We start from the raw sequence: 9,786 nt of genomic DNA, 5'->3' as shown, positions 1-9,786 counted from the left end.
CGCGTCGATGAGCAAAAATCGCTACTTATTTATTTGATTTTTGCCGTTCCACGGTATGGAGATTTTATTTCAATTTTGCTGTCTGGATAACTTCGTTTCGATCCCCTATCGAGTCAACTATAAATAATTCGCAACAGTTTGCCTGAAATCTTGTATGCGACGGATTGCCTATCTTGTGGTCGATATCGCTTTAATGCATACATAAACGTTTAATGAGAATCTCGCTAAAGAAAAAACGGAATGGATGGAGAAGAAGTTATCTGCGCGGATGGAAGTTTGAAACGCTACACTTATCGAGGTACGCAAGATAGTAGGTATATAATGTATGTTAGTTTGAAAGTCAACATGTATACGAGACGATGCTGATACGCGAAACAGTCTTTAACATCGTTTCGTTTCGAATACGCAGCAGAAAATGATAAATAAACGGCGTACGAACTTGCGTGTAGCCTTTTCACGTAGGTTTTTATTTCTTTGTTCCGCGTTTTTCCAGCTTCCGTATTTATGCTGCGTTGGTGATATTCGAAGCGCAGCGTTCAATTTTTTACTCTGGAAACATCCGACGTCGATTACATACGGCGCAGCGTAGAAATTAGAGACGTTACGACTTGATGACGCGTACGCTTCATACTCGATACGTCTAGATACAATGTAATACAATGAAAATTCGTAAATTTGCGTCATCGTGTTCTAACTGCATGGATTTCTTTGTTCTCAGTAACGTAGAATACTTTTTAGTAATGTCAGTGGTAATGTAAATTAAACGGTTTTTAGACGAAGACGATGTTTATACCTATTTCTGGTGCCATGTATAAATAAACGACTAAGCCCATATTATTTCGGTGCGATTTTATTATATCCTCTAGCAGTCGTTATACGAAGAATCGCACGACTATTGGAAATCAAATGGAAGCGTTTACTGACACAAGTTTGCACGGGAGCTAACGCGATAATCAGCCACTTGGAATTCGAGCTCGTAACGCGTATTTTCGCGATGGTGCCGTTAGAACGGAGGCGAAACGTTAGGTTTCACCGTGAACTTTCTCTGTGACGTTCCCAAATGCCGTCTCGGGATCGTTCGTGACGCGGATTTTCCATCGGCGCTTCGATTGTTCGCGTTTCTCGCCAAGGGAGCAATCTTATAACGTTCCTTTGAATAATCGCGTCAAGGGATAACGAGGCCACTGCGAATTATAAACCACGATGTAATGAGACAATCCCGATAGAAACATATCTCTACGATAAATTAAATTTTATAGTGATAGGAGCAGAGAACAGGTATCGTACGCTAGGACATAAGAAGAATTCTGAGAACAGCCAGCAAAGAAATCATTCAGTTCGTACAGTATCGTATGACGTTACTTGTGCAAGTACAGTATATAAAGAAAATTCATTTTTGCCTCGGTAAATGTCCAATTTATCGCTAAGATGTAACACGACGAGATTCTTAGAATTTATTTACAGGACACTAGCGACATACGTGTTTTATTTAAGAGCATCTATTTTTTAATCAAAAGCGACTTTGAGCCTGTTATCGAAGTACAATCTATATAAAATGTACCTACTTTACCGTATAATTATCGGCCTTTTTTAGTTCATTGTCGCAAATGAATAAAATATCATGTATCGGTCGTAATAGTAGATATATACTTTATATAGGAGGTGAATACGTGTGGTGTGAATACGTGGTGAATACGTGAGAATTAAATAGACATAGGTATAGTGTTATATACGTTCATCGTACTGCTTGACTGTTTAAAATATGGAAATGTTTCTTCCATGTTCTCTTCCAACACGCGATGGCTATAAGACCGAAAAACTCACTATTGCTTTCCGACCGTGACACTTCAGGTCCGGACCATAAAACACTGTCGCATCTATTACAACCTCACCCTTGCTACAAGGGTACCCTCGCTATAATTTTTAAGCTACCGAAATCTCATCGATATCGTTTCTCATACTACGCTGATTTAATACAATATCTATGAGAGATTCAAAGTAAATCACCGCTTGTAATCAACAATATGGAAATTAAAAGTTTCGTTTTGCTGTAGCGTGCGAATGTAGCTTTAAAATCTTAATTACCAGTTGCCGAATAGCTGGCATAGTATTATACAGGTATGTTTAAAAAATATTTTTCTACGAAAAATACATTCAGTTACCTTATTTGTTGTTAGAGGTGAAAATGCAGCGTGGAATTCAAGGGAAAGAGAATTTCCCTAAAAAATTTCCGGCACAAGTAGCCGAGCGCAGAATTAACTGTGCTTTTTGATCTTCAATCGGTAAGTTTAAAACCGCGAAAAGTTGTTTGATTTCACTTTCGAAACCGCGATGAGGCAGCAATTTTGAGGGAAAAAGTTTGCCGGTATCGTAATTCAGCGGTTTCGTGATTAACCGCGAAAACACCGTACGCAAACCAGAAAATTTTCACCGACGACAAGAACAGCATATACTATGCAGAGAATCAATGTTCCTCCTCGTTTCTCTCTGTTTGAAACTTTTTTACGGAAGGGTGTTATGTGTCGCGAGTTTAGATAGACTTTAATACGTACATGCGTAACGGCCGTAAATTATGAATTGATGAAACCGCGGACAATTCGACGAAAAATGAAACTTTTCTATCGTTCCAGCGAGGCTCGCAGCTCCGAAAGTTCGGAGCAGTTAGTTTGTTGAATAAACCCGCCGTTCCAGAAATTACGGCCGATTTTACGAAAAATCTTGTTCGTCCGATTTTCGACCGTTTCCATGGAAGTTTAGGCTGTGATGGAACTAGAAGCTAGGAACTAGACAGTGATGTTCTCTCGCGACTTCGCTCCTCGATGACGCGCCATTTTTTAGCTCGACCCTCTGGTTCGGGCATAACGTTCGCATATATCCTAGCTGGTTTAACCATAAAACGTAAAACGAATACCGTGTTGCAGACTGGCGATCATCAACCATTCTCCTCTTTGTTCGTAAATAAATAACAAGCTCGTGCTGCCAGCGAACAGAGCGCATCTTCTTTTCGGGAGGGCCGGCGAATTGGCGTATCCGATTTAAAACAGGGGACGTTAGCGACGCTCGATCGCTGCCCGATCAAAATAACCGCGAACCGGGCGTGGAACAATCGCGCATTAATCAGCCAGTTAATTACTCCTGCGCGCGAATATCATTGAAAATCGTTGCGTGTAACGTCGATAGCTCGAGACATATCACGACCGACGAAGGTATTTAGGTACACGTATACTGGAAATTCAACCTTCCGCTTGGATATTTGTTGCGTTTAATCTATAAGAAAATGTTAGGATCGATAGCTATTAGAACTGGTTGCGTACATTAAAAATAGAAATGCCGATTTGCATATTGCCGAACCGAACGTTGGAAACGCGAAAACAAATAAAGTACACAGTATTTTGTGAAGTAAAGAAATTAACGTTCGTTTTATTCTTCGCACCTTTCCATCTACGAAGGCTTATTATTAATCGTAATATGTAATATTTCTTTGGAAATTTTTCAATTCTCGTCTCCTTTAAATAATAAGATTAAATAAAAAGATTAAACGAGAAAGAAAATTGTATCGTTTTTAGCTACCATAGCGGTTAAACCACACAAAGAGTACGATATGGATTTAATAGGAAAATTCCCGCCGGTTTTTGTTAACTTTATCCTTTAACAACAACGTTGTTACGTTACGCGCGTGTAAAGCATCGACGCGTGAACAAACGAACGTCGACGTTAGCACGCGATATCGTTAAATACGTTACAACCTTTAATTTGTATTTAACATTGGATAAGTTTTAAACTAGTTTAAATACTTAAAAGCGCATACTTTGTTCCGCAATGATTTTCAGGCACTTCGGCGGGTAGATTGTAAAACAACTGGATCTCTCCAACAAATCCAATTTCCATTACGCAATCGGGGAAGGTGGTGCGGGAAGTTGAGAGGAGAGCAGGCGTGCGGTTTCTGGCGGAAGCCAACGCCGCCACGAGCGCATAACGGCGCATTCTATGGAATCTGTAAATTCATAAGCGGCGGAACATCTTCCGGCCGTGCATCTTTCTCCTGGTCAGACGAGGGTAGCTAGAACGTTTCCCGAAGCGAATCCTCCGTTCCTTCTCGTTGAACGTCATCTCTCCCGATATCTTTGAACGGACGAGCGTGTCAGGGGCGGCTGGAAGTTCGCTTCACGACCGACCGAGACGACTGTTGAGAGGGCGGAGGAGGATGCGAAACGTCACGGGCGAAAGAGGCACGGAGAAAGGGAAAAAAGCCATCGTTCACCATCGATTTCTCGAGGCAGGTCCGGGTGAGTGACGGTGGCATGGAGTAAACTCCGTGCTATAATTGAGTTCGACGTGGCTTGAAGAATGGCCGTACTACGATGCAACGGGCGCGTGCACGCGCGCACCTGCTCTCTCTCTCTCTCTCTCTTTCTCTCTCTCTCTCCACGTGAGACCGTATACAGACTCTATACAGGGTAGGGCGAAAATAGTAGCATAGCCGGAAAAAATAAGTCGAAACAAAGGAATGAGATTTTTTTCACACGAGACTTCGTTTTCGAGAAAATGGATATTGAAACTTTATCAGGTAGATCGAGTTTGGCTAACTTTGGGCTAGGTAGGGCCACGTAATTAGAAAAAACTATAGGAGATTATTCTAGCCGTGAAAATAAGTCAAAAGCCTGTAACAAAGTTTTTCCCGCAAGATGCTTCGTTACCGAGGAAAATAAATCTGATTTAATATCGCGCGCCAATATAAAACAGAGACTCTTCCTCAGAGAGTGTATTTAATTATAACATACCACCGATAAGCTTTTAAACGAACGATCGATATTTCATATATCTATCGATCTCACAAGAAGATAGTAAATATTTCTTTCGATCGTTAGCTTGCCACTAGTTGGTACATTTGATCGATAGTCACGCATCGTTAATATAAATCGCGCAGTATTGTATTTAGTAAATCGATATTATACGAACTTCATTTCTGCAAGGTGTATACTCATTTTTGCCACTCACTGTATGTATACAGTGGATGTTATTTCTGCAGGTAAGTCTGCACGAAGGGTGAGTTCTGGGAGACGAGCAGACGGTTGATGGCGCGCACTCTTTTTATCCACGATTTTGCCACTCATCCCGTGACAGTTTAATTAATTACTTTTAATGAGCACAGACGCGCTTGATCTCGCACGCGAACACCAGCTGCTGCACCGACTACGTAATTCAACGTGCATGCGACAACGGAGGGCGCGCGTCTAATGTTTTCTTTAAGAGGTTGCCTCGGGTAACGAATTTCAGGTTATTCGTTGGAACCACTTTCGTTATATTTCCACTTCTTTTTAATTAGTCGCGACTATTTCATTCGTTATTTTTCACCTAACGACATTACGTTCCTTCGTTATAATAATTGATCTGTTAAAGCGAAGAATCGACGATTTATCGACGAGAAGGGTAGAATTGAAATTCAAATGACGATGATGTCTGCACATATGGTTCGACAAAAGAATTTATATGCCGAGTCGTGAATAGAAAACACGAGGATACCGTTCGAACGAGCAATATCGTGAAAGTTAATAACGATCACGCACCATTTACAAAAACGAGACTTTTTCGAAATGGTTGTTCCATTTCGTTACTCGCTGTTAAAGGTAATCACCCCAGAACGGTGGAAAGAGAGTGAATGTAATGGACCGAGGTTTTCTATCGAAGCTTCTACTGGTAATAGAATTGAGAACTTTGTATACGTTACTAGATATATATTTGAATATTTAATGAAGTAAAATCTAGCAGCTAAACGTACTAAATTCAAGTTGCTGTATTCTCTTCTATATACATCGTAAATTCTATCTACGTTTAGTTGTAAATGGAGACTTGTTATAAAACAAACTGTCTAAAATAAAAATGTTTTATTAAAAAAAAAAAAGCGTAAACGATACCAGTGCTACAATATTGAGGCAGTTGAAGCAACGTTTGCCAAAATAGACTCTACAGTAAATACTAAAACATCAAAAGCAAAAAATCGAATATTTTGTATTCGACCGAATTGCGTCAGTTTTTAAATAAATAATTCTGCATAACGATATGATCAACTAGGCCGTTAATTGCTACAAAAATAAATTTTCACGATATAGGTTGGGTCAAGTATTTATTATCCAAAATGAAGATAATAAACAAAGACAAATAATTATTCCGCCGTATGAACAAATGAAATTATTTGAAGAAATAAATTATTTCAAATTGATCTGTTTGCAGAATACATATTTGGTTATTTCAAATAATCATACGAAATAACAAATTATGACTTCTCATACATGATAACAAACATATTAATTGTCATAAATTATTTACTCTTAAAGCATCTCCATATTAAAACTCCATCATCAAATAATTGCAGACTCACTAATCATGGAAAATCATTCAGACGATATAGCAAAGGAGGAGAAGCATTATTCCAAATAAATATATTTTGTATTGACAAATTTTATTTTAACGTGTCTATGCCTGTATCTCTTTGCTTGCTGTTAAAGTATTGTAAAACTTCAAGTTTTATCTAGGAATAAATTATTATCTTCCTGAGTACTGTATTTGCCTTTTTATCAGGCTCGATATGAAACTTGTCGTGAATCTGAAACTCCATTTCCTGCGTGCAAGGAAACATCCTTTGGAGCATGTGAACAATTATACGATTTACGATTCTTCGATAGATATATCGTGCAATCGATATCTTTCATTTATTATATTTAGTCACTTCGTTTAAAAGCGTGGGCAAGAAAAGGCAGCAACGAATTTCGTTTAAAATTAAGTGGAAACGACTAGAGTGAAAATCTACTTTTGGTACTACGTTTTCAAGATATGTGCTAGACAATCTCCAGTTGCGTAATAGGAGCTTTTCAGTATTTCTTTTCATATCTGGAAGACAAGATATTACGTATCCGTGGTACGTATCCTTCTCCCTTCGCACACTGTTCCATCCGACGGAACAGAATACGCGAGGGTTTTCATTGGCAAGTTTATGACACGTTTCCGAATAAAATAGAATTACTACTGAGACGGGATGTTAATATATTATAGATAATGATAATCCATTACTTGCGATAAAAGGATTACGGCGATGAAAGGATAATAAGGGGTTCTTTGTTCTACGTAACTAAAGAAACGCAATAAATTTGTTGTCTTTGATGACGAATGAATAAAATATGGTACACGATTATTCGTAAATATATGCAAATACATGCGTATGTAATAATACATATATGCATTATTAATCGATTTTTATTAACGACAGGATACCAATACAACGCCAGTGATACGATCAATGATCGAGCTGACATCCTATATATATCCTTTCCTGTACCATATATTAAATCCTTTCTATTGTTAAGTATTTTTCAGAAAGATTTCAAATATTGAGCTTCAACCACATAATGCTTATACCATCCAAATATTCGCCAATCTTCAATCTCAACATTTCAATATGAAGCGTATATACTAACCAAACCTAACCCGAGCCGACAAATATTGACAATATTATTGATCGTATGCAGGCCCCTTAAGATTAATTTGACTAACAACGTTCACGTTAGGATTGTGTTCCACTGTGAACATAGGCTTCATAATCTTGCGAATGGAATAATCCACACGATTTAATTCGCGAATAAAAGAAGCCCGTACAAAATCGTACAACAAGATAAATCCGTATGCTATGCTTACTTATATAATTAATTAAAAACTTCCACGGCTATTTGATAATTGCTTTCCACCATATTATAAGGTATTTGTACCTTATATTTCCAAAAGTATATTAATTAATTTCTAGGAAAAATGTATTATTTGATTTTAGATTGATTCGAAAACACGCATTCGTACAAGATATACAAATCCACAGTTGCACGATATCGATGTAACGTCGATTGTTTTTCGTTTTGTTCAGTCTTCGCTATACTTTGTTTCCTGACGTTTGGCCGCGACGAACCTGAGCCCACAATTTTTTGGCTTTTACGCGATTATTTACGGCACGGCCAGCGTGTATTCACTTGACCGACTGCAATCAGCAAAACAACCGGCCTCCGCTTTCGCCGAAAAGCGGAAAGCCCCGTCCAGCTTCCTGCAATTGTCCGCGTTGTCCGTTAATTTTGTATCTTTTAATTCCTCTTTCGCCACGCACGAATATATATCTTCGTACTCTTCAACCTCGATTTTCCGTACACCTCTGGTGACCCGTGTGTTTCCGTGGTTTCACTCACGATCAAGTTTCGCTATTTTTCAACGCTCGTGTCCGCATTCGATTTTTGCCCGACAACTTGTCACGCGCCTAGTTGCTACCCAGCTAGGGTTTCTTTTTTGCCATTTCCTGACGAGAATGCAGCAAAGAGAACGGATGTAGGCTTCGGAAGTCGTGCAAACGGCCGAAGCATGCGAATGAAATTTCTTTCACCACTAAACAATAGTCGTTTGATGAGAAGAACACTCCAAAGGTTGCTGTTGATGGCATGGTGTGAGAGTGCTGGTTGCATGCATATTATTGGGTTGACGAAAGACGATGTGCAAACTGATTTATTATTTGTAAGCGGTAGATTCCACACTAATAGATTACATAGAAATATCTCTGCGATTGTGCAGTCGTGTGATTTTAGTTTTAATCGAATCATATTTGAATTATATATGTTGAAATATTGAACTAATTCATATTTGAAGTGTTATAAAATTACATGTGTCGATTAATAATGAAACGGGTGGAAGTCGCGGAAGAAATTGAAGACAATATAACAAAAACTTTAGTTATCTTTAGTAACTAAAATAATTAATTCTATTAGTTTAATAATTTTACCTTGATGTAGCGAAGAATCACAATATTTATTTGTGAAATATAGGATAATCTTTTCCATTGTCTAGAAGTTTCGTTTAATCTTTTAAGGTTTCAATTTATAATTAATTTCGCTCGCGAATTTGATTTCTGCGAATCAAATATTAAATTACGAATCGGGTTAACAACGATGCGCAACGCGCGCAATGGAAAAACGTAAAACCGAAAATATACTAACGTGTTAATTTGACATCCTGTATTGTTTTAAAGATACGCACATTGAACTTTTGTTTGATATCGAATTTCGGATTGGATCATAATGCACGTTTGGAAATGCACAAATACAAAATGTATAGAGTAACTCTATATTTTATTTATGAAATTTCAATTAAATTCACAGACGTTAATATAATACGTTTCATTTGTAACTGCTGTCATTTCTCTAATGTATATATGTCATATCCGATTTTCTTACGCAAATTTTTGATAAAATTTAAATCAGGCAAGTATAAATGTAATGAACTATTCCAGGTATGTATATGGAAGGAACTCTTGTGACGATTTAAACATTCACTCACAAACACTTTTATTAGCAATTTCGTTTTTTGATTCAATATCACGAGGCACAGTATCTCTCCACTTCTTACACTACGTAATTAAATTGTTATATCGTAATTATATCGATTGATCGATACACATGTGCCACTGTGGTAGTACAAGCTAGACACTAGTATGTTTAACCAAAATTACGATTATCAACGTTAATCCTTAACAGCATAATACACATGTACTGTATCATTTTTACCTTATCGAAGAGATAAATTTATTATCACTAGATCGCGGATATTTATACAAATTCGCACTTCTTTTACCCACTGAGTATTATAACGAATATTATACTTTGAATATTTTATGTATTTTTGTATATTATATGCAATCCGTGAATTTGAATACTTTTAAATTTCCCATAAATGCGTAGGAATCTAAAATTAGCACATTTAACC

The sequence above is a fragment of the Bombus terrestris genome, chromosome 15, assembly GCF_910591885.1.
Source record: "Bombus terrestris chromosome 15, iyBomTerr1.2, whole genome shotgun sequence".
In the NCBI taxonomy this organism is placed as follows: domain Eukaryota; kingdom Metazoa; phylum Arthropoda; class Insecta; order Hymenoptera; family Apidae; genus Bombus; species Bombus terrestris.
This window is presented reverse-complemented; position numbering follows the sequence as displayed.